The sequence below is a fragment of the Varanus komodoensis genome, unplaced genomic scaffold (genome assembly GCF_004798865.1).
Source record: "Varanus komodoensis strain SLA01 unplaced genomic scaffold, ASM479886v1 scaffold9, whole genome shotgun sequence".
Classification (NCBI taxonomy): Eukaryota; Metazoa; Chordata; class Lepidosauria; order Squamata; family Varanidae; genus Varanus; species Varanus komodoensis.
In genome coordinates this window covers 5,460,613-5,486,855 of record NW_025336598.1, presented here as the reverse complement: position 1 = coordinate 5,486,855, position 26,243 = coordinate 5,460,613, and the positions used below count along the sequence as shown (strand labels likewise).

The 26,243-nt window shown below is 41.7% G+C and overlaps 1 protein-coding gene across 1 annotated transcript in view; it reads left to right on the top strand.

Moving 5' to 3' along the window:
- The window catches only part of TIGAR (TP53 induced glycolysis regulatory phosphatase), a 109,669-nt gene that overhangs the window by 66,862 nt on the left and 16,564 nt on the right, over positions 1-26,243 (top strand). The gene's annotated exons all lie outside the window — the stretch shown is intronic.

Genomic DNA, 26,243 nt, shown 5'->3' with positions numbered 1-26,243 from the left:
GATAAAATGATGCTTACCAGAAAAGCAGTCTTTTAAAAATTTGCACTAAAGTACACATTAATTACTATTGCACAGATATTTTAATTTTTAATAAGAAGTGGAAATTAAAAGATCACTTAAGGGCACAATCAAATTAGACTGCTCATAACCCTCCAAAATTATGGGCATCATATACATGGCAGAAGGTTCACTGAGGCAAAAGATTGCCTCTTCACTCCAACCACCAAGTTAAACACCCAGACAGCTGATTTTGGCTAAGTGCTTGTTTTGGAGCAGGAGGGAAGTTACAAGATGCTGCTAAGGTGCTGCATATGCTGCCAACATTTGTCTCTTCTCCTGCATGTCTCCCTTTGTCTCGCGAAAGCCCATCTTTGAAGTGACTCTTTGATTGTTCTTTCCATGGTGGCTCTGAAGGAAGACTGAGGTTCAGAGTTCCAGCAGTGGCCAAGGAGGAAGCATCCAAGGCTGAAGCTGGGACTCCGAATAATCCTGTGCATTGCATGTTAGAACCAAGTACAATGGTGCCAACAGCAAAGAAGGGATGCAGGTAGAGATGTGTGAAGTTAGGCTCAGATGCCTGGTATGTCACACATCAGAGATATATTTGTTTAAAAAGATAGAAGAGTAACACTAAGGAGATCCATTACTGCAGAGGTGTCTCTATTGCTGAATGCCTATTTTTTAAGGTTGGGTTATCTGCCATCTTCAAAAGACTGTAAGAAATACGGAAAACCCAGAGGTACAACAATTTGATGACAGTATCATATAGGCAATATCATGTAGATGCTTCATAAAATAATTAGCACAGTGAATCTACAGTAAATGTGAAATGTGGAGGCACATGTGAAAGATTTTTGGTCTGAGGTAGCTGGGCATGTCACTTTGAACTTTAAACTCTGTTTGCTGAACTTTGTAAATGTAATAACTGGGTATATTCTAGATCTGTGGACTCTGTCAAAATTATAGCATTCCAGGCTTGCATATTTCTAATTAGGCTATTTTTAATTAGCCTGTATTTTTAATTAATTAAAACTTTAGAACTGAAAATGTGGAAAACCAAGGATCTTTGGATAATCAAACACACAAGGCAAAAATGCCAAATTTTGACACACATGGAATATATAGTTAACAAAACTATTAGGTTCTGGAAATTTTTCAGAAATGAAATTCAGATTTAGAATTATTCAACAGTAGAACAAGTTCATGTGTAAAATCACACCCTGAAATCCCTTCTTGGTTTTCTTTCATCTAGATTTTGCACTTTAAAACATAGTTTTCTTCAATCCAGGTTCTTCTTCAATTTTAGATGACAATTTTTGCATTTTGTGTAGTTTATAATTATTCATACTGGTTGAAAATTTGTTCTTTTATTTCCATATTTTGCATGGATATTTTTTGTGCACAGTAGCCTTATTCAGGCATTTTGACAACTGCTAACACTCATCAAGAGAGCAAAGTAGGCCCCTCTCCTGACATCACATCACTGTATAGCTGTGTCCGAAGGCATCCACACATGCAGCATGAACACTTGCAGTCATGGGGGTCCTTGGCATGTAGGTTTCCATAGGATTCAGAATTTTAATTGCAGTTTTTTGAACTGTGTGGAAATCTACACACATGCAGCTGTGCAAGCAAAGGCCTTCTCATTGCAGGCATTCGGGCCCCATGGATGCCTTGGGGCAGTGTTGCATGGGGAAGTGAGATTAAGATGTAAGCTCATATGCGTGTGTCTGAAGTTTGATTATGTGTGTTCCAAAGGCTATTTTTGTGTGCATCTGAGAATTCCTGTCTTATTTTAATTATTATTATCATTTGTGATGCATATGTGTATATGGCTCAAGGTGTCTGTGTATGTGTGAATGATGAGAGAGGGCTGTGTATGTGTTTGTGTATGTGACGGGGGAGTCTATATGTTTTTGCAAAGATTGGCTTTACAAAGGATATATTTGTAATAATGTTTATTATCCCATGCAAAGGTATGCAATAACTTGAGCAAGTCAATCTTTTCTTCAATAAAATATACATAATCTGGAATTTTGTAGCATGCTCCTTTTGAATAAGCCTGCTCTAGTGGATTTTTTGTGACAGGTATACAAAGGCATGGGTGGTTTCAGAATTTGCTCCTGTGTTTTGTGTGGCTTTGAAAATATCACTTCTTAATTGTTATTACCATGGTTATTAAGGCTGTATAGATTCTTCCCTCCAACTCATCATTTCAAGATCACTTGATTCTCTCTGGAAATTGTTGCTGGAACAGAAAAATGTCCAAAGGAAGTACTTTCATGTAGCTGTGTGATTTCCCCACTCCTTTAGCATGTTTTATGTCTCAGTTTTCTCTTTTTGGGGTATGGGTTGCTGACTGCTCTACCTCTGCTGTTGTCCTGGCTCTGCTTCTGCTGTGTCCTATTGCTCAAACTGGCCACTGACCTCTCCTGAGTGTGGGAGTCAAGTACAGAGAACAATGGAATAAAGAAAGGCTATAAATGATTAATAATAGACAGTATGCTAGCATTAGAGGACAACTTATTATTGCATTGCATTTATATCTTATCTTTTTTTCCTTCTTGTGAGAATTAAATTTTCAAATGTGCCTTTTCAGGTAGGATCAATAAACGTAATCTTAAGTATGGATGGGCAAAAGTTGGAATTCCAAATATTGTGAACTTCAGTTCGTCATCATAAGCCATGCTGGTCAAGGCTTATAGGCGTTGAAGTCCAAAGCATCTGAGGATCTCTCTTCTGTCCACCTCTAATGGGTGAATCCTGTGGGCATCAGCTGGCTGAAGAGTTTTGCACTCTAATTCAATAGAGTTTGACATCCTTTTGATTCTGATGCTACAGAAATACAAAAGCACCAGTGTTTCAGGATGTAACAGAAGGGAATGAATATGCCACTTATCAAATGAGTTTACATGCCCTTTCCCAAAAATTAAAGATAGCAGTGCACTTTACCAAGAAAGTGCTGCATAATCAGTTCACATCTTCAGGTGTGTGTATACCAGTGATCTCAGAGTCTCTTAGGGGGGAAGGGAATAGAATTTAGAAAAATAGAAACATGGAAAGTGAGCGGGTCTCCAGGGTCATCTAGTCTGAGCCAAAGCTCCAGCTGGCTCCGCTAATGACATGCCTACCATGTGCATATCTAGCCTATTCTTGAACACGCTCTCCGATGGGGCTTCAACCACCTTCTGTGGAAGCCCATTCCATATCCTGGGGATCCTAACTGTCAGGAAGTACTTCCTGGCATCCACCCTAAATTTTGGTTCCCTGAGCTTTGCTCCATTGGAACATGTCCTGCCCTCCTCTGCAGGAGAAAACATGTCTCTACGCACTCCATGTGGCACCCCCTCATGTACCTATATGTTACCAACAGATCGCCTCAGAGTCTCCTCTTCTCCAGGCTGAAAAGATCCAGTCCCCTCAGTCTTGCCTCATACAGCTTTCCCTGCAATCTGGCCACCATCCTTTTGGCCCTACGCTGCACTGACCCTAACCTGGCTATATCCTTCCTGTAATGAGGGGCCCAAAACTGTACACAATACTCCAGTTGTGGGCACACCAGAGTTGTATAGAGTGGCAATAATACCTCTATTGATCTAGAAGCCACGCTTCTGGATATGCAACCAAGGGTTGGAGGGTCAAGAGCAGATACTGGGTTCAGTTCAGAGGGTTTAACATGCTGTGCTAACAGCTATCCACATTCACTCATGCTTGAAAATGTCAGCAACTGAACAGTAGTTAGGGCAGCATCCATTTGGAGTGGTACCCGATGCTGCAGTTAGTTTCAGCTTCAGCTTCGCCATTACTTTGGAACCTAGATAGCTGGTAGCAACAAAGTGGTGGACCTAAGTGGAACAGATTTACCTGTTCATTGGAACAGACAGATGGAATCCATACAACTTCCACTGCATATTACATGTATCAGCTAGCAGCCTGTACCCTCCACACAGAACAATAAAATTGTCATCTAGTCCACCCTCTGCCATGAATAAAGCACTTTACAGTGTCTTTCATTTTAGCCAACTAATGTGACAATACCGTATCTACTTATCCAGGAGATAGTCCCTTTAAATTCAAAGGTTTTTTTTTTTTTTAAACCTTTGAGATGACATGCATTGGATTGCAGTACGCGTAAGAGAAGGAATAGGTCAAGGACTGCTAGCACATTATATATGGAGGTGGAGTGATGTTGTTCACCATTTTATACTGCAGATTCAGAGCAGCATACAACAATTATTTTGTATGCCAGAGCCAATCTCTGCAATGTGCAAACCATGCTCTGTTTAGTTTTTGTTTTTCACCTTTGGCAAAGTTGTATTTCTTCCTAAATGAATCACCAGAAGATGTTTTCAGAAGGTTCTGAGACACTCAAGTTGTTCAAAAGGAAAGAAAAGAAACAGCAGTTATATATTTAAGATTAGAAAATCAAATTTGATGTACTATCAATATATTCATCATAGCTAATAATGGAATGTCTGTTTCTCCAAGCTCTGCAACCCACTCCTCAAGGTCCCCTCTACATGGGTGACAGTATGATGGAGATCAAGAGTATAATGAAAATATAGGAAAAGGAATACTCATTATTATGTAAAGCACATACTTTAAAAAGTCACAGGGCTTTTTACTAATTTACAAGAGACACAAACTAACACTGCAATATTAAATAGAGCTTCTCTCTGCCAACCAAAGATCTTATACATAGCTTATAGCTGACTATGGTTATATGATATAATTGAGTAACTTATAAAACTCAAAGTTTAAATGCTTCCTATCCCATATATTCAAAGCATACTTAAAATTAAATACCTATGCCTCACTCCCTTTCTTTTGCTCATGGTGCAGCTATTACATGGGATTTTTGTTTCAGAAGCTATCTAAAAGTAAACCAGAGAGAAGTGAGATATATTGGAAGAGCAGTGCTATGGCATAGCATTAAGCAGGGATTTGAAGTACAATGTCCCATGTAGCATTATTGTTCTATGTGAATGGTATTAATTACCAGTTAGGTATAGTAATATGGGCTGCTTGCATGATGTGCCAGTTGCATAGACTCCATTTGTCAATTTTAGCAGATAAGCAAATCTGCCATCGCCAGCCGTCTAAGTAACACATACATTACACTTGGCTGTAAACTTAATTATTGCCAGCTGTGATTTTTTGGCATTGTAGAACTCAAAGGAAACATGGAATACCCATAACACAACACGCTGAACCTTTCTCTGGATGTTCATGTTTATTGTTCACACATAAAGAGAGAAAAACCTCATAAGCTCCACATGCAACTGTGAAGGCTACAGTTCTTACGAGTAGATTGTCTCAAAGCAGCTTTCTGCTTTAAACAGGCAGGCAGATTTGCTCACAAAGTCAGTGCGCTAATTGTGATCTCTTGGTAAATTTGCAAAGGAAAATGTTCCTTATCATATCTGTCACATCAACAAATGGCAGGGAACATTGTTCTTCCTTAATGAGATAGTAATTTCCTCAACTGAAAATCTTGCAGTGAAGCCCCTTATTTGCAAATGGAGGATAATAATAATAAACTACTTAATACTTTTGCAAGAATTGCTGAGCAATTTGAAAGTATCCTAAAGCACTAAATAAATGCATCATTTTATTATTTAAAGCTTTCCAAGTTAAGCTTTCAAATTATTTCTTCATAGAATTAGGTGGAATAAATTAACAATCCCATATTACACATATAGTTTTAAAAAAAAAGAAAAATACCTAAAAACAAACCCAAAGGGACTTTTAAAACAACACATATAGTAATGTTTTGACAGTAGAGTCTTTAAACAAATTTACTTTAGCATTGCAACTTAAGCAAACACAGCTCAGCAAAGTTGGGACAGGCAGCACTGAATGTACAGAAACCTTTTCCAAGATGCCTGGAATTAAAGCCTATGATGCTAGTGGAGAGTGTCTTTGTGCATGTGCATATTTAATTTCTATGCTAGCAGTAGCCTGAGATGACTGCTGATGCTGAGACAGACAATGAATGAAGCCTCTTTGTGAGGTAAACTCTCCTTCTGGAAACATTTGAGATTTCACCTGTTATTTAGTTCATACTTGGGCTGCTGCTCTTCCCTGCTCCCCTGGCTAAGAAATGTCACTATTCTCACTAGCAAAACAATAAAGAGGGCAACAAAAGAAGACCACAAATGCTAAATAATACCCAAATGTTGTAATCAACAATATCAGAGGTGCTATTTATTATAAAGCAAGTGAAAATTTGATTGCATGACAAAAAACACAGGACACCAAAAACATGTATATAGAGAATTGTGCATTTTTGAATTGATCTCTATATATTTCAAAAGATAAGTCCTGTGTCTTAGTATTTTCTAATCTTCTTTGTACATGGGCTTTGTAGTGCTATGCGTTGCATGGTTGATCTTTTTAAACACTCTGATGTTGTTAATTACAACAGTTGAGTGCTGTTTAGCTTTTGTTTTTATTGTACCAGTCTTAGCAAAACACTTTATGCTTCCCTTGAAATGCCTCAGATGTTTTGCCCGAAACGGTATCTGCAACTTCACTTTTAAATATCAGTTCAATTTATGGTATTTGGTAAATCCTACACAAATTGCTCATTTACTCATTTCCACATTTCATACTTTTGGACATGATCTTCCCATGCCTTTAGCCAAGGCAACTTCATCGAACAAAATGGAGACAACATGATGAAACACAGAAACATAAAAACAGAGTGAGTCAGAAGGGTCTCCCGGGCCATCTAGTCTGACCCCTGCATAGCAGTTCTGTGGATCCAGCAAGAGGCTTGTTCACAGTATAACCTCAGTCCTAACACATTGGAAACCATTTAACCAAAGTTAAGAACTAAGTCCCATTAATTTTAATGGGATTATTAAATCAATGTGGTTGTAAGTGTAAGAGATTGACTCCTTTTATTGCCTGGCTCTCCCAAGGAGGCAATATAGACAACATCTAGCACATTAAAAAGGTAAAGGTAAAGGTAAAGGTTTCCCCTTGACATTAAGTCCAGTCATGCCTGACTCTAGGGGGCGGTACTCATCTCCGTTTCCTAGCTGAGGGAACCAGTGTTTGTCCACGGACAGTCTCTGTGATCATGTGGCCGGCATGACTAAACACCGAAGTGCATGAAACACTGTTACCTGCCCACTGAAGTGGTACCTTTTTATCTACTTACATTTTCATGCTTTCGAACTGCACATTAAATACTAACAAAATAAGATTTTCTGGAAGATACAGTATCTGGCCTAGGAAGTCACATAGTAAAGCTATGCTTTTAGCAATTGGGAAGTCTTCCATGTCTGCTTGCCTTTGTGATTGCCTTTGACATTGCATCCTCTGAAGAGCATAGAAACAGTGAGTCAGAAGGGATCTCCTGGACCATCTAGTCTGACCCCCCCACTTCCTAGCAGCTCCTCTCACAACATGCCTACCATGTACATATCTAGCCTATCCTTGAACACCCTCTCCGATGGGGCTTCAACCACCTTCCGTGGAAGCCCATTCCATACCCTAGGGATCCTGTCAGGAAGTACTTCCTGGCATCCAGATTGAACCTTGGTTCCCTGAGCTTTGCTCCACTGGAACGTGTCCTGCCCTCCTCTGCAGGGGAAAACATTTCTCTACCCACCTCCATGTGGCACCCCCTCATGTACTATATGTTACCAACAGATCCCCTTGGAGTCTCCTCTTCTCTAGGCTGAAAAGACCCAGTTCCCTCAGTCTCGCCTCCTTTGGCTTTCCATGCAATCCGACCACCATCCTTGTGGCCCTACACTGCATCGATTCCAAGATGGCTACATCCTTCCTGTAATGAGGGGCCCAAAACTGAACACAGTACTCCAGTTGTGGGTGTACCAGAACCATATAGAATGGCAGTAATATCTCTCTCAATCCAGGAGCCTTTATTTGAAAGCAGTCTCCTCCAAACCTTCAATTAATCTTTTTTCTACCTAATATTCTGTGCATTTAAAAGCTGTGTGTGAGGCAGAAATTCAGTTGATATGACTGTTCTACAGCATTGCCTTTCAGTGACATAGAAAGCTACACCTGCTGAATTCCTGCCAGTGGAAGTTTCCTTACTTGGAAAAACGAAGTTGGAAACACCAGTTCAGTAGAAATTACAGTCTATGTTTGTACCCCATGTTCTCATATTTAAGGGCAAAGGGAGATGCTGTCATTTACACAGGTGCATGTTTGGGAAAGAACTGTAGATGTCAGAGAACTTGATAGACATGTACACAGGTATATCTGGAGGCTAAACCTGGCATATTGGAGCAGATGTAAACAATTGGTGCAATGCACAACATCCTGGCAAATTATGTACTTATTTACACTGGCATAAAAAGGCAAGAACTGCCTTGACTCCAGTACATTATTTCTCAGGCCATTATTTCTGTAAAATTGCAGTGTCAAATGTTAGTCTTTCATAAAAGTTCAAGATAGATGACTTATTATCATGTGAGATAGTCATCTGGAAAGAAAGCTAATTATGTTATCACTTCAGAAAGAACATTGGATTGACAGCACCCTTGTTAAGAACTATTAATTATTGTTTAAGTATTACATAACATTTTAAGACTTACCAAATGAACAAATTAAAAATACTCTATTTGACCCAGATACTTATTCTGGATATTGCATATTTCTGATAGATTGTGCAATTGTAAAATTGGTATTTGTATTGCATTTTCAACAATGAGTAGAAGATTTGAAAGAGAATGATAATAGAATGATAATTGGTGCTGTGGATGACATATTCTATTAGTTCATTTTCCTCCAAATATGTAAATAATGCTTACTGTTAATATATTAGAATGAATGCATTAACAGTTATGAATATTTCAAGTTTAATGCAACAAAATAAAGGCAAGAATAAATTATTAATAGTTATAGAAACATAGAAATAGAGCGAGTCAGAAGGGGCCTCCCAAGCCATCTAGTCTGACCCCCAGCTCCAGCCAGCTCCGCTCACAACATGCCCACCATGTGCATGTCCAGCCTATCCCTGAACACCCTCACCAATGGGACCTCAATCACCTCCCGTGGACGCCCTTTCTATACCCTCGGGGTCCTAACTGTCAGGAAGTACTCCCTGGCATCTAAATTGAATCTTGGTTCCCTGAACTTCACTCCATTGGAGCGTGTCCTGCCCTCTGCAGGGGAGAACAGGCCTCTACCCACCTCCACATGACACCCTCTCACATACCTGTATGTCACCAACATATCCCCTCTGAGTCTCCTCTTTTCCAGGCTGAAAAGACCCAGTTCCCTCAGTCCTGCCTCATACAACTTCCCCTATAAAGCATCCACCAACCTTGTGGCCCTATACTGCACTGACTCTAACCTGGCTATATCCTTTCTGTAATGAGGGCCCCAGAACCGAGCATGATACTCCAGTTGTGGGCACACCAGAGTCATATAGAGTGGTAGTAATACCTCTCTCAATCTGGAAGCCACACTTCTGACTATGCAACCAAGGGTGGCATTTGCCCTCTTGACTGCCCCATCACACTGCTGACTCATGTTTAGCCTGCAGTCAACCAGCACCTGGAGATCCCTTTCACAAGTGCTGCTTTCCAGGCACTTGTCCCCTAACCTGCACTTACGACACTCATTCCTATGCCCCAAGTGCAAGACCTTGCACTTGTCCACATTGAATGCCATCCTGTTTCCCCCCACCCACTTCCATAGTCTGTCCAGATCCTTTTGGATTTTGAGTACCTGCTCCTCGGTTGTGGCCACTGCCCCAGTTTTAGTATGGTCTACAAATTTGATCAGCAGACTGGTCACCCCTTCTTCCATGTCACTGATGAAAAGATTGAACAGAATTGGTTCCAGGACAGAGCCCTGGGGGACCCCGCTTGTCACTGACTGCCATCCTGATGATTCCCCACTATTGGTTACCTTCTGCTTTCGGTCAGTCAACCATGCCTTAATCCGTCATACAGTGCGGTCTATCCCAAAACTCCTCAAGAACCCCTGCCAACTCTTGGGTGTAACCCGTCAGGGCCCGGCACCTTTGTAACATCCAGTGCCCTGAGGAGCCCCTCGACTTCTATGGGGGGGCGGGGGTAGGGTGACTCTTATATTTCTATCCTGCCTTTTTTCCTGCAAGGAACTGAAGGCAACTTACATAAATCTTTTCTTTTTGCACAACTCAGTGAAATAGGTTAGTGACTAGCACAAAGTCACCCAGTGAGCTTCATAGCTGAATGAGGGCTGGATCCCAGATCTCCTGAGTCCCGTTACAAAACAATATCCTCTATAGTACAGTGGATGTATTATGGATGTTTTATGGATATACACTGGATGTTTTCATCCATAAAATATAACCTTGTATCAAATCAGACTATTTGTACAGCTACCAAGTATTTTCCCTTGGCAGCAGCTCTCTGGGATCTCTGGTTGAGGTTATTTACAAAATAATAGGAATAATTATTTATTTCCTTTCTATACAGTCCGTGATCAGAGCTCTCTCGGCAGTTTCCAACACAGTATAAAACAATTAAATACAATAGATAAGGACATTAAGAACTAAAAAATAATTTAATATAACAGAAAAGAATATTAAATGGCAATGAAAAGACTAAAAGAAAAGCACCTGACTAATCATGTCAGGCTCCTGAATGATGGTTAATGGCCTCAGCCAAGGCCCTGGGAGTGCAACCCCAGCTAGAACATGTTGAGTTACTCCCTCTCTCCGTGCCCAATTTTGTCAAAGGAATCACCTACCAACAGGCATCTCAGTCTTGTCTGGACTGAGTTTCAGTTGTTCGCCCTCATTCAGTCCATTACTTTATCCAGACACTTGGCTTAGCACATCCAGAGCCTCACCTGCTGTTGATGAAAAGAAGAAATAGAACTGTGTGTCATCAGCACTGATGGCAGCACACTCCAAAACTCTGGATGACCGGAATCAGTGGTTTCATGTAGCTGTTAAATAAGTGAGGAACAGATGTTGTCCATGCTGGAGAATCCACAGAGTTGAACAATATTCCTGAAGCATCACCTTCTGAAGATGGCTCTCCAAATAGGAATGGAACCATGCAGGCCCAGGCCCCTGAATCCTATCTCAGCCAGCTGCTTCTGAAGGATACTATGGTTGGTGGTATTGAAAGTGTAAGAGTTATCCTTATAAATTATAGTTTTATATTTTGGAATATAGAAACCTTTGCCTCCTTTCCTTCAACACCCTAATTCCTACCTCAGATGTAAAAACCAAACACTGAAACCTGTTAAATTCTGTAACTCCTCATTGTTTTATTTTTTATCTATTACTCAAGCTCTCGATGTGTCATGATATTTTCCTGATGATAGCTTGATGCTTCTGTATTATAATTTTGTGCTTCTATATCAGCGGTTCCCAAACTTTTTTGGTCATGAAATCTTTCTGAAGAGGATTTTTCCAAGGAACCCTAACTCTATCCTAGATTTTTACTAAGCATTATAAACTCACAACATTCTTCCTTCATTCATCCTCCCTAATTCCTTCCTGTTTGCCCACCCAGATCTCTGTTGTACATGTCTGATCAGCTGTCTCATTGATGATTAGATTGGGGATGATGGAGGTTTGATTTTATACTGGTCTGGCATTTAGAAGTAGTTTCTGGAGACCCAAGGGCCAGCTGACATAGCAACCATCAAACCCACTGGTGAGGGGAGGACTGGAACATGGCACAGCCATTAGCTGTCTGGGCTATATTCCCCTTACCTGACCAGTTCTCCCCCGCAGTGCCATATCTCCCTGTACTCACCACTACACTAATTAGGACCTCCACTTGGCCTGATTGGACAAGTGAGGGGAGAGGATCAGGGTTCCATTGCCAGGGCATTGGAGGTATTGCAGGGGCTGGTGGGACTCCTACGAAGAGGGTTCAGGTACCCAAGGAGGATGGGAGGAAGGAGGAGGCTGTGTGATCTGAAGAAAGGGGTTTGTGGGAAGGAGCTGAGATGCATGGGAAATGCTAGGAGCACGGGAAACAAGCAGGAAATGCTCGAGGCTGTCCTGGAAATAGGAGGGTGTGACCTTGTGGCAATCATGGAAACATAGTGCGATTAGAATGTAAACACAGAGGGTCCTGTTTAGAAAGGACAGGAAGGGAAAGGGGGAAGCATAGCGTTATATGTCAGGGAAGGGATAGGATACAATGAGATAGAATGTGGCACAGATGGGGATCTGGTAGAGGTGGTCCGGGAAAAACTGAAGGGTTTCAACAAGGGGAGGGATCTGACAGTGGGGGTATGTTATTTCCCTACAAGTCAACCTGAGAACCTTGAAGATGCCCTGACAGACCAGATTCGAAGGATATCTCGGGGAAGGGGCACACTAATTATGGGAGATTGAAATCTCCCAGTTATTAGTTGGGAGTTTCACTCGACCAGGTCACATTGCTTCCCAAATGCTATGGAGGGAGGGTTTTTCATCAGAGGGTTCGGCAGGTGATGGGGCAGGGGAAATATCCTTGACTTGGTTTTGACCAACAGCGAGGTGCAGATTAGGGGAGCTCTGGATGTGAGTGATCACTCCATCCTTTGTTTTGAGATCAGGGGAATGGGGATGAGTGGCAGGTCATGTACTAGAAGCTGGGACTTCATGAGGGCCAACTTTGGTCAATTGAAAGCCAGACTGGGGAAAGTTTCCTGAGAAGGTACTGGAAGGCAAGGAAGTTCAAGATGGGTGATTGGTGATAAAAGGGGGGGGGGTGCTTGGAGGCACAAGACCTTTGTCCAAGGCCTTGCTGAGATTCAGGTAAAACACATCTACTGTGTTTGCTCTGTCAAGCCACCTCAAGACCTTATCATAGAATTCCACAAGGTTCATTTAGCAGGACCTGTTTTTATGAAATCCATGTTGCATGGCTGCCAACCTCCCTTCCCTATCTAGGGTTTCTAGAGATTTCCCTATTATAGGCCTTTCCATTGTCTTTCCCAGAATGGAGGTAAGCCTAACTGGCCTGTAATTCCTCATATTCCATCTGCCACCCTTTTTGAAGATTGGAAACACTGATGCCACCCTCTAAGCCTCCAGAACTTCTCCCGTTTTCCATGAGGCCTCAAAAATGCAGGCCAATGGATGTGAGAGCACCCCTGCCAATTCCTGAAATACCCTCGGGTGTAGCCCACCAGGGCCCAGTGCCTATGTAACATCCCTCTCACCACCTTTCTTTGCAGCCATGGTGGCGCCCTTCCACACCTCCCCACTTTGACTATTTTTATAGTTGCTTGCTATGAGAAGGCATGGAAGAGTTGATTGCCCTGACTTTGTAACCCTGTTGCTAAAGGTGCACAGCTGCAGAAATTGTTTGTGTGCTGATGCTTTCTGACTAGGTCTCCTGACTGGCACCCTGAAAACCTGACTTCTTATATAGCTTGAGCTAGCTTGCCCTAACTACTGATGCTTCCAAGTTGGTTTGCTCTCATTGAAAAAAAAAAAAAAAAACAGTGGAGGCTGTGACAACATTGGGTTGTTGTGCACATGCAAGTAGATTCCCATGGGGTGACTTGTTTGTGTACAACAAGCCATTCAGAAGACTCATGGGTTGTTGTACTCCCATTCGACTATGAAGTTTTTCACATTCTGGTAACCAGCTCCATCATGGGTACCAGAAATTGGTTTCTGACTTGCTTGGCAAAAGCAGCAACAACCCCTTTGCCCCTCTTGCCAAGAATACCAAGACCTACCATTGCCAGCCATCCCAAAAGTGCCGAAATGACGCGCTGGCAGGTGGCACTGACTTATTCCCTTCCTGGCTGCAATCATGAGCTGTTTCAGGCTCACCATGTAATTAAAAAAAATCTAAAGCATGTTGCAGTAGACATTTCCCATGCTGTTATTCTGGTTACTATGAATAGGAGTGACTCCCATAGTTCCTTCCTTCCTCCTCCTCCTCCTCCTCCTCCAGCTATTCTTTTCAGGGCCAGCTTTCATCAAAGTTCATTGCCAACATCCAGGAGAAAAGAAAACTTTGATCTTGGTAAGCAAATGGGTGTTTTACAGTATCTAAATTAGACTGTCAATAGACCTTTAAGGGAAAATATGTTCTCTGTTTTGAATGAGTTTCTTCCTTCTTTTCATTTCTCTTTCTGGGAATATTGTAGACTTGATTGCAGAGGAGAATGGAGCTGGTGAAACTATTTCAAATCCCTTTCTGATGGTGCTCACCAGATTTTTGTCTCTCAGCATGCAAAACTGCTTCCTCAGTCTGCTTTTATTTTCAGCACTGCGGAATCTTTGCACCCCAATCACCTCACCCTGATAGCATGTTCCTTCCAAATGTATCTCAGTCAGTAAATGACTACCACTTCTTTTCAACTGCAGGTAGATTTTTTTAAAGAACATTCTGAAGTTTTCTTTTTAAAATGATTGATGGACTTAATTCAAAAAGCTATTTTGATCTTCCCACAGTCACTGTGTCTCCTAACCTTTTAAATCTTGATTTTGAAAATAGAAGCTTGCTGTGTTGGTTTCTCCCAGGAGAGAGTGCAATGTTTAGTTTTCAGAAAGTGACTGGCAGGAGACTCTGGCTTATTACTTTTTATTTAAGCATTATTTTAATTGTTAATATTATTTATTTATTTTATTCTTTGGCCAGGTCGACTCAAATTATATTGTTTTTATACTGTGATTATTTATTTATTGTTGTGAGCCGCCCCAAGACTTCGGCGAATGGGGTGGCATAGAAGCTTCCTAAATAAATAAATAAATAAATAAATAAATAAATAAATAAATAAATAAATATGGGAAACAATTCTATCTGTCTAATTAGCTTGCCTCCTTAATGCTGTGGAAGAGGGTAGGATGTCACCTGCTGGCTCAAACGGGAAAGTTTGTGTTGAAAAGCACTTTTCCTATATTCTTCCTTACTAAGCCCAGACATAATTTGTAGATTTCCATTTAGCCAGATGGAGAGCAAAACTGTGCCTGTTCTTGCCACAATCAATACCAATGTGAATAGTGAAGGAGGGGTAGGTTAACAAGAGACAAACTCTAAAACCACTTTTAAAGTGTCTACCTTGATGCCTTGGCAAAGAGGGGGAGAGGTGGGCAAAGTTCTTGAAGGACTCTGCTATTCACTTTAAAGGCACCAAATCAAATTCAACAGTTCCTTTACAGATGCATCTCCTACTCTATGATGAAAGTTTACTTAGCAGGCTTGGAAAAAAGTACTTGTTTCCTTTTAAATTCCACCCCTGTGGAAGGCAGGTTACCTGTGAAGCAAGTATTTGGTGGCTGTGTTCATAAATAACACTAAACTATGTTGCCTGGTTACGGCATGGCATGGTATCTTACTTTGGGTCCTGGGTTCCTACCATGTATGGTTTCCACCCTCCTCGATCTTTTCTCCGAATGGAGGATGTATCCCATCAAACCCCACAGCCGAAAATCAATACCAGCATGCACCAATACTTCCCGTATCACCTGTATCTCCCTCAGTGGCCCACACACTTCTCTGGGCATGGTCTCAACCAGCTGCCTTTTTTGTTTCTGCTGCTCAGTGAAGCATCAATTTACTTCGTGCTTAGAGTAGCACGATTGCACTAGAGCAATACTCCCCACTGTTGCCTTACCCTGTACACACATGCAAACACCCCCACTCCCCCCTTGTTGCACATGTATTCTTGCTCCCTTGTGTACATGAGTTGCACAGGCTGCCAGGGGCTGCCTCCTCCTTGCAGCCAGGCCCATGGAAGGCATCAGTGTGGACACATGTGCTAGGAATGGAGGGAGCACATCCTGCCAGACACACGCTTTCCTGAGGTAGTGCATGTAGGCATCTATTTGGGAAAGTTTTCTGGCTGGTCTGAACAGTGTTTGTTGCTCAGCTGCAGTGGGGGTGTGTGACGGGACAGTGACTTCTTGGCAGTCCCGAGGAATGTCAGGGGCAAAACAGGAATGGAGATGTGTCTGGGAGGCAGAGCAGGAGACATGGGCTCCTTGGGACACTTGCCCTGTAGGTGATGTCCCAGGGCTGTCAGGGTCCAGGGCCAGGAGACAAGGCAGAGACACCAGAACCAGGGCAATAGAACTCAAGGAAAGACCAAGTCCAAATGTAAGGTTTAATGGCAATTCCATTAGCAAAGTGCAAGTTGTAATAACCAAACAGATCAAGGTCCAAAAGCAGATGTAATACCAGGGCAGAACAAGGATATGGTCAGGAACAAGCCAAGTGTTGAGAATCAGGAGGACAGACAGAGGTACAGGTACATTGGACAGGATGCACCGCAAGGCAGCATACACAGCAGGCATCAGGCAGGATGCAGGCACTTGAGGGAGGACAACTGAGCAGAATACATGGCTCAGCAAGACACAGCAAGATGCAGGAGACAACAGGGACCAAATGCAGCAAGGGTCAGACAAGCTATAGGAGCTGAACCACACCTAGCAGACACACCTGAATTGCTGAGGCAACATAACAAGACAGGATATATGGCAAGGCAAGATACACAGCATGGCAGGATACAAGCTGTGAAGGAAGGTAAAGGCCACTTAAGAGGCAGGTACAATGGCAAATAGGAGAATATTAACTGCTGAGGCCAGTTCTGAAAGGAAGAGCTTACTCTTATCTAGCTCTTCCCCCCAGGACTCCCAGTTAGTGCTCATCAGTAGAGTGAGTGCTCCAGCAGTGTCTGGGATTGATCCTGCAAATATATTGCTGGTTTTTCTTGTTCTGGCCACCAGAGCAGCCCAGATCCTGACACATGCCAAGCAGCTTTCCTGAGAAAACAGCAGTGCTCTTCTGTGTAAAGCAAAAGTAACGTGCTAACCAAGCACCATTCCAGTATACTCCAGAGACTAGGCTGGAGGCTGGAGACTGACTGCTTGGTGGGGGGGGGGGGGATCACACTATGAAGTGAGGAGAGGAGAAGCCTGGAGCGGTGTGACTATGCTGATTCCAATTGACATTCTAGCCTCCCCATACCCCAGCACTAAATCTAACAAACAAAAATGGCTGCCTAGAGAAAATAGTTTGTCCATGGGGTCTGTGCAAGGTGCACAGCCAGGCCTAGGATGCATACCTAAGATGCATCTACCACAGGAGCAATAGGATGGTGTTCTTAGGAATGATCCTATGGCCCCTACATTTCAGCTTCTCCATTCAACGGCAGTAGTTCAACCTCAGAATTGAGATTTCAAACACTGAACAGCCTCCCTTGCAGCGAGTGTAGAAACAAGTGCAGCACCTGCTCTCTAGAATCCTAGAATACTGGAGTTGGAAGGGGTGTATAAGACCATCAAGACTAATTCCTGCTCACTGTAGAACTCAAGTTGAAGCATCCCTGACAAACAGCTGCCAACTGCCTTTTGAATGCCTCCACAGTGGAAAAGTCCACGATAGTACACACACAAAAGACTTCTGGGACAAAATCAAATACTAGAGGATCAACATTAAAAAAATTAAGATAAACTAATTTTGCTTGAACTCAGACAAGTAAGAAATCAGCTAGATATGTTAGAGACAGAGGAGATACAAAAGAAGCTGAGATTTTTAAAAGAGACATTTTGAATGTGCAACTAAACCTGGAAGATATTTAGCATATTGTCTTAAGAAGGAAGTGGAAAGAAGATCTATAACAGCAGTGAAGAATAATTATGGCATAACATATGTGGAAAAGGGAATTCATGAGCAATTTATTATTTTTTCTCAAAGCTATATAAAAAACATCAACCATAGAAGATGGGATGGAGAAGTACACTGAAGAAACAGCTTGAGAAATTTACTCCGGAGCAGAGGAAAATATTGAATGATACTATTACTATTCAAGAACTATCACAAACTATTAGCAGATTGAAAAAAGACAAAGGACCTGGTCCTGATGGATTTACTGCTATGTACTATAAATGCTTGGAGGAAATACAGTGGTACCTTGGCTCACGAATGCCTTGGTTCACAAACAAATTGGGTAACAAACAAAAATTTCTAAAAAATTTTGACTTGGGTCGTGAACACCACTTTGGGTGGTGAGCAAGATCGCAGCCATCTCCCCCCACCCCCGAGGGGGGAGATGGCCACGATTGCAGTTCTGTTTGTGCAGGGAAGGCATGCGTGATCAGAGGCGCACTGCTGCAGGAAAGACGGGAGCAGCAAAGCAGAGCCGCGGGGGAGATGGCCAAGATTCCACCTGACTTTCCTGCAGGAGTGTGCCTCTGATCAGGCACACCTTCCCTGCATGAACGGAACTCTGATCGTGGCCATCTCCCCCCCCCCACCCCAACCAGCATGATCACAGCCATCTCCCCACCACACCTGAGTGGGGAGATGCCGCGATTGTGCTGGAGGCAGGGGGGAGATGGCTGAGATCGCACCCATCTCTCCCTCCCCCAGTGCACCCACGACCACGCCGGTATCTCCCAACCCCCCAGCGCACCGGGATGATGGGCACGTGCCGGGATAACTCCACCTGCAGGGATGACAGGCGTGATCTTGATCATGCTGGGGGGTGGGCGGGGAGATGGCCACAATCTTTGTTGTTGTCACTTTGCTTCACATTTTTCTGATTTAAAAAATGGTTACAGAATGGATTAACCTTATTTACACTGAACCTTATGGGGAAATTTAACTTGGCTCACGACCATTTTGGTTCACGACCAGAGTCCTGGAATGGATTGAGTTCATGAGCCAAGGTACCACTGTACTAATTCTGCCACTACAACAAATAATGAATGAAATGAAAGAAGTAGGATACTGCCACCAACATGGCAAGAAGCTCATCTATCACTGATACATACAGAAGGCAATGATCCTGTTACCACACTCTTATTTTCCTATTCCATTATTAAATGTTGATTATAAACTTTTCACTTCAATAATGGGAGAAAGATTAAGAAAACGTATAAAACGGAACCATACGGACCAAACTGGAGTTGTCCCTAAAATAAATGCAAAGGACAGTATACATTTTGTGATTGATGCAACTGAATGGGTCAAAAAGGAAAGGAAAAAAAGCTCCATTTATTTTTCTAGATGCGAAGAAAGCTTTTGATACCATGGCTTAGCCTTTTCTAATGAAAACCTTCCAACATTTAGACCTTGGCCCAAGCTTTTTGAATTGGATGCAGGCGATTTGTGCTAGACAACACACAAAGATTCTAACCAATGGTGTATTAACTGATGCCTTTCAAATGAACATGTTAAGGATGCCTTTTATCTCCTCTCTTATTTAATCTTGTTTTGGGAATCTTAGCAAAAAAGATGACAGGATCTAAAAATTAAAGACTTTAAAACAGGTGAAGAATACAAAATAAAATGTAATGCAGATGATATAGTCTTGACTATGATATAGTCATGACTATTTTGCATCCACATCAATCCATACTGCAAATAATGGAGCAAGTTGAAAAAAATTGGACTTTATTCAGGATACAAGATCAATAAGGGGAAAAACCCAAAAATTATATTAAAATTCCCAACAAAGCAGGAAGAAGAAAATATTTTAAAAATCTCAGAAAGTGAAATAACCTCAAACCCAGTCAAATATTTAGGGATAAACATCACAGGACATATTGAGACACTTTTTCAAGACAATTACCAAACAACTTGGATGATGATTCAAAAGGACTTATAAAAATGGACTAAACTAAAAGAATCTCGGTTGGAAAGAATTTCAATTGGAAAAATGAATGTGTTACCTAAACTGAACTTTAAAAAACAAAACAAAAGAAAACACTTTGAATCATATGAAGGTTTAATATCCTTCCCTTTTATTAATACATGTTCAATGAACAACCCCCAAAAGCCATTAAAATCATTCTTGTTTGTCAAGCCCTTTTTAGCCTTAATACTGTACATCACCGTATCATTATCCGATACATTCCAAATTTCTTTATAACATTCACTTAATTGGAAATCCCATTTTCCTTCCAATTCTTTGCTATTATTAATCTTACAGCTGTTTAATAAATTTGTTATTCATTCTTTAATATTCTATTTCCATTTCTTTCATGAAATAATGACAATAATGCAATTTCAGGGTCTGCTTCAATAGCTAAATTCAATATTTTGCTAATTTCCTTAAAAACCATTTAATTTTTTTTTCTAAAATTTTCACATTCCCACCATCTGTGGAAACAGGTACCCACTTTTTGACAACATCTCTAACATATATTGGAGTACTTAGCCATATAATATAATTTTACTGGTATCAGATACCATTTCCATACTAGATTTTTCCTTAATTCTCCAAATTTGCACCATTTTTTTTTTAAGAAAGGGGTTTTCTGTTGTCCACACACACAGGGAAAAGTGGCCAGAAGGGCTGCAATCCCTTGGTAAATTTGATGGGAATTGGAGTTCGGACAGTGAAGACGAAGCAGTTTTGGCATGTCAGCAAATGATACTATCAAATCAAGATCAGGGAATGTCTGCAGTTCAAGCTGTGTTGCCCCAGCTGGGTGGGAATGGCAACCAACCACCCCATGGGAATGAAGAGATGGCCCACGAAGGAGAACTGGAGGAGGAAGATGGCAAGAGCTCTGATCTGACAATGGGAGTATGGGAGATATGTTCAGGGTCTGCCCAGGGTGTACACCAAGACCTGAGTAGTCTGTCAGATGTAGAGGTCCCTCCTCCTGGGGAGGTGTTGCTGGTTGCTATGAGGCAACACATTCAGTTGTTGGATCTGTGGGATAGAGACATGCAAGGAATGCCAGTGCATTTTGAGCCAGCAACAGAGAGTCTCTTAAATGGAATGAAGATTAAAGGAAGAGCTCAGAGAGGGTTGAACATTGCTCTGGGTGAACTCAGAAATGTTTGACAAAAAGGACATGTAACAATAAAGTACTGAGAAAAGGAAATCTGAAGCAATGTTTTTACTTGGGAGAAGGATCTCACATTTTCTGTTTTTCTCACAATCTTCTTGTTGCCCCCTTTAAAAAAAAGCTTTAGCAGGGATCTTTCAGTTTGTTGTTCTATTTCTTCCCATATTAGCTTTTCAGGCTTTAATATAATGCCTGGCATATGTCTTATTTGATTTGCTACATGATATTCAAAATATCTAATCCTCTCAATTATTGTGCTTTATATCACATTTTCTTGCTAATTCTTGCTTTCTTATTCCTGTTACAAAATTTACTAATCATATGCTGCCAATTTTCCAATTTTTTTTCTTAATCATAAATAAAAATTAATCTTAAGTAAAATTTTCATTTTGCATACTATTATTCTACCAACCCATGATAATCCTATTTTCCTAAATAGCTGCATTTTGTTCTTCATTTTGGATTTCAATATATCAAAATTATTCTTTTTAAACATTGGATAACTTTTGAAATGTTTTTTTAATTTTTATTGACTTTTGAAATGTTTATACCTAAATATTGAATGGTTTTACATATATTAATTTGAAATATGTTCTTAATTGCCTCCTTCTTTAAGAAGAAAATGATGATGTTAAACAACATCATTTCAAAGTTATCCCAACTAACCTATAGACCCATTATTGCTCCAAATTCTTCTAAATGAATTTTAACCCAATCCATAACTTTAGGTCAATCAATCAATACTTTATTCAGTCAATGACCAGCAAATAAAACACAAAATTACAATTAGTTTAGATAAGTAAAATACAGTTGTTCTAAAATTACGATTAATTAAAATAAGGAAAAATACAATTATTCTAAAGAATCTAGCAACAGGTGGAATTCATTCTACAGTGAACTCTACAAACTGTTGAATGGTACTTGGCTATGTTCAGAGACATAAGATTGAATTAATCTGATAAGAGCATCTTAAGATAAAATAGATTGGAATGACCAAAATATTTAGGAAAAAGTGGGAATAACAATTCCTGGCGAGCACCTGCAGAGAGAGGACAATAAGGAATAACATCAGCTGCATCCTTACCTGGAAGAGCACAGCCTGGCAATGGCGACACATGCTTTGGTAACTTCCCAGTTGGATTATTGTAATGCACTCTATGTGGGGCTGCCCTTGAAGATGGTCTAGATATTTCAATTGGTTCAAAATAGAGCTGCCAGATTGTTGATGGGGACCAGTCAATTATTCTCGTATAACGCTTGCCCTCTATCAGCTACACTTGCTGCTGATTGAAGTCCAGGTCCAATTTAAGGTGCTAGTGTTGACCTATAAAGCCCTACACAGCCTGGGACCAGGAGACCTGAAGGAACATTTTCTTCCTTATACACCCCCCCCCCCACCCCCAACCTCTTAAGATCTGAGGCAGAGGCCCAGCTCTGGGAACCCTCCTTGAAGGAGGTTAGAAGGGTTAATACCTGGAGAAGGCACTTTTCTGTGGTGGCACTCTGACTGTGGAATATGCTCCCCAGAGAGGTTCACTTGAGATCCCATTATTGGGCCTATGCTGTGGCGGTGAGGGCAGCGAAAAAGAGGTTTTTTCCCGTTTCCATTGCCTCCTCAAAATGCCGTGCAGCAGAGCTTTTTCGAGTGGTGCAAGGCCTGGTTCATCCAGGTCCTAAGAAAGATCTGGTTCCACCCTCAAAGGCCCGCTGTGACAACTTTGCCATGCATTTCAGGGAGAAAATCGCTCAGATTCGTCACGAGCTAGACACCACTAGTGAATCAGAGGTTTCTGGGGAGACACCAATGCTGCCATCTGGTCCAGAATTATTGGATGAATTTCAGTTATTGCGGCCTGATGATGTGGACAAGGTGCTTGGACGAGTACGTCCCACCACTTGCCTATTGGACCCTTGCCCGTCTTGGTTAATAAATAATTCCAAGCACGGGATTGGGATCTGGATCTTGGAAGTGGTTAACACTTCTCTGAGGGAGGGTCGGGTGCCTGCCCCTTTAAAGGAGGCGGTAGTCCGGCCGGTCCTGAAGAAAGCATCACTGGATCCAGAGATGGCCACTAATTATAGACCAGTGGCCAACATCCCGTTTCTGGGCAAGGTGTTAGAGCGGGTGGTGGCGGGACAACTCCAAGCTCTCTTGGATGAAACTGATTATCTGGACCCATTTCAGTCTGGCTTCAGACCCGGGTACGGTACTGAATCTGCCTTGGTCGCCCTGTATGATGACCTGTGCAGGGAGAAGGACGGGGGAGTGCGTCCCTGTTGGTTCTCCGGGACCTCTCAGCGGCTTTCGATACCATCGACCATGGTATCCTTCTGGATAGGCTAGCGGGATTGGGGGTCAGAGGCACTGCTTTGCAGTGGTTCCGCTCCTATCTCAATGGCCGATTCCAGAAGGTGGTGCTGGAGGACTATGGCTCTGCACCATGGCAACTATGCCATGGAGTACCGCAGGGGTCCATTTTGTCCCCTTTGCTGTTTAACATCTACATGAAACCACCGGGAGAGGTCAGCAGGAGGTGTGGGCTGCGGAATCATCACTACACTGATGATACCCACCTCTACCTCTCATTTTCCACCAATCCAGGTGAGGCAGTGGCTGTACTGAACCGGTGCCTGGCCGAAGTAATGGGCTGGATGAGGGCCAATAAACTGAAGCTCAATCCAGAGAAGATGGAGGTCCTGTTGGTTGGCGGATTGGGCTTTGGAGAGGGTGAATTGAACTTAGTCCTGAATGGGGTTGCACTCCCTCTTAGGGACAAGGTTCACAGCTTGGGAGTGCTCCTCGACCCAGAGCTTTCATTGGAAGTTCAGGTGACAGCAGTGGCGAGGAGCGCTTTCCTTCAGCTTCGGCTGATTCATCAGCTGCGCCCCATCTGGAGTACGACTGCCTGGTGACAATGACACACGTGCTGGTGACTTCCCGCCTTGACTTCTGTAATGCACTCTACGTGGGGCTACCCTTGAAGACGGTCCGGATACTTCAATTGGTTCAAAATAGAGCTACCAGGCTGCTGACGGGGACTGGGCGTTATGTTCACATGACTCCAGTCCTCCGTCAGCTTCACTGGCTTCCCATTGAAGTCCGGGCCCAATTCAAGGTGTTGGTGATGACCTATAAAGCCCTAAATGGCTTGGGTCCTGGTTACCTGAAGGAGCGCTTACATCCATATACGCCCGCCCACCCGCCCCTTGAGATCTGCGGGAGAGGCCCTTCTCTGGGAACCCTCCGTGAATTAGGAGGGTAGGTACTCGGAGGAGGGCTTTCTCTGTGGTGGCGCCCAATCTATGGAATGCGCTCTCCAGAGAGGTCCGCCTGGCACCGTCGTTATTTGTTTTTCGGCGCCAGGCGAAGACCTTTTTATTTAAACGTCATTTTAATTGTTAATATTATTTGCTTATTTTATCTGGCCAGGGTGACTTATTTTATACTGTTAATTTGTTTTATGTATTATATTTTATGTTGTGAGCTGCCCCAAGGCTTCGGCGAATGGGACGGCATAGAAATGTTTTAATAAATAGATAATAAAGAAAATGCCGACATTATATTCTTTTCAGCTCCAGGCAAAATCCTTTTTATTTGCCCATTATTTAAATATTTATTTTAATTAGGTTTTAACATTATCATGCTCAGTATTGTGCTTTGTTGTGATTTATTTATTGTTGTAAGTCATCCTGGGATGTCTCATAAAGGATGGGATACAAATATTGTTAATAAATAAATATAAATAAATAAACATGTGCAACAATTCAATTATTTCTCCCTCACATGAACACAATCTCTGTGTGAGGAAGATTTTTTGATATCTCCCTAGTAACAGCTGTTGGAAGGGCATTGAATCCAGCTAAAGATAAAGCCCTTCTAAATTTTGGAATCATTATGCCACTGAGATATCTGGCTGGTTGGAGAAGATATGCAGAATGGTTCAAGATGGTGTTTCTGGATAGAATTGGACCATCTGTTTGTGGCTCTAAAACAATGGCCTGCTGTTTAAGTTCTATTAATGCACATTCATAGCCCACTGATGTGATAGCTGGACATGAATAACCATATAATTGCAATTTGGCCTGTATTGCCTGGCTCCAAGAGCTCTGGAAACTACCAGTCATAATCAAAGGGAAACCTGGAAAAAAGAGGAGCTTGAGTCGGTAGGAGAAGATGTAAATCCAGGCTGCAGTTTCAATCTTAACAAGGCTAGCTTCATGTTGAAGGACTGTATTCAAAACACAGCAAGGTGCTTAAAGGATGGTTCTCAGGAATTTGGACTGTACTCTTTCCAATAAATAAATAAATAAATAGACCTGTAGAGTCCTAACCATGCTCCAAACAGGAGCTGGACTTGAATCTTAGCTGAGAAAACTTTAATTGCTGGGGTATTGCTGCGCTCCTTTGAAGAATTAAAAGGTTTCTAAAGCCGACACTGTTTTTTGAGCATTCAAGATAACATAATTGGCATGAGTTTTATGGTTACCTGTAGCATGGAATAAAATCCCCAGATATTTGAAGGATTTAACTTGCTCTATTAAATGGTTATTTAATTGCAAAACGTGTCTTGGGGCACTTGGCAAAAAACATGACTTTGTTTTTGGAGTTGTTAGTTTCTAAACTTTCTTCTTGGCAGTGCTCAGCTAGTACATGGAGTGCTTGTTTCAGACCAATCTGTGTTTAAGAAAGTAGCACAGTATCATCTGCTTACAAAAGAACAAAGAGATGTGTCTGTTTCCCACTATTGGCAGATGAAAGGATGGTTTGTTCTCCTATCAATAGGAGAATTAATGTATATATTAAAAAAAGAAGAGGAGCTAGTATGCATCTTTGTCTCACTCACCTCTTAACCAGGATTTCCTTGGTACAATGTCCTTGGGCATTGCATCACACCTTTATCCAAGAGTTCTCGTATAATTTGTATATAAGCATGAGTAATCTTTTTATTAATTGAAGAAGCATTCAGTTTCTCCCAGAGTTTGGTTCTGCAGATGAGGTCAAAAGCTCATCTAAGATCAATAAATGCTGCACAGAGTGATGAACGTGCTCCAGAGGAGTATTTCTTAATCAGATGTTGAAGGTTAAAGCATAGTCAATGATTGAACCACCTTCTCTAAAGCCTGCCTGCTCATCAGCCAAAATATTCTCAGTTACAACCTAGTCCTGAAGTTTGTAACACAGGTGTCTGGCATAAAGTTTGCTACTGTATTGAGGAGGCTAATAGGATGATAATTGGCAGATAGATCTCTCCCTCCTTTTTTGTAGATTGGAATCACAAACTAGGCCCCAATTATCAGGAACCTTAGCATATTTGTCTATATAAGTGAATAAAGAAGCCAAAACAGGTACCACCAATCTAAATTGTTTTGGATAACATTGGCTGAAATAAAGTCTCATCCAAGAACTGTGTGGTTTCAGATGTTTAATCAGTTCAGTAATTTCAGAGCCTAACACAGGAGACCAGGAGCTTCACTTTGCTGTATACACAGGAGG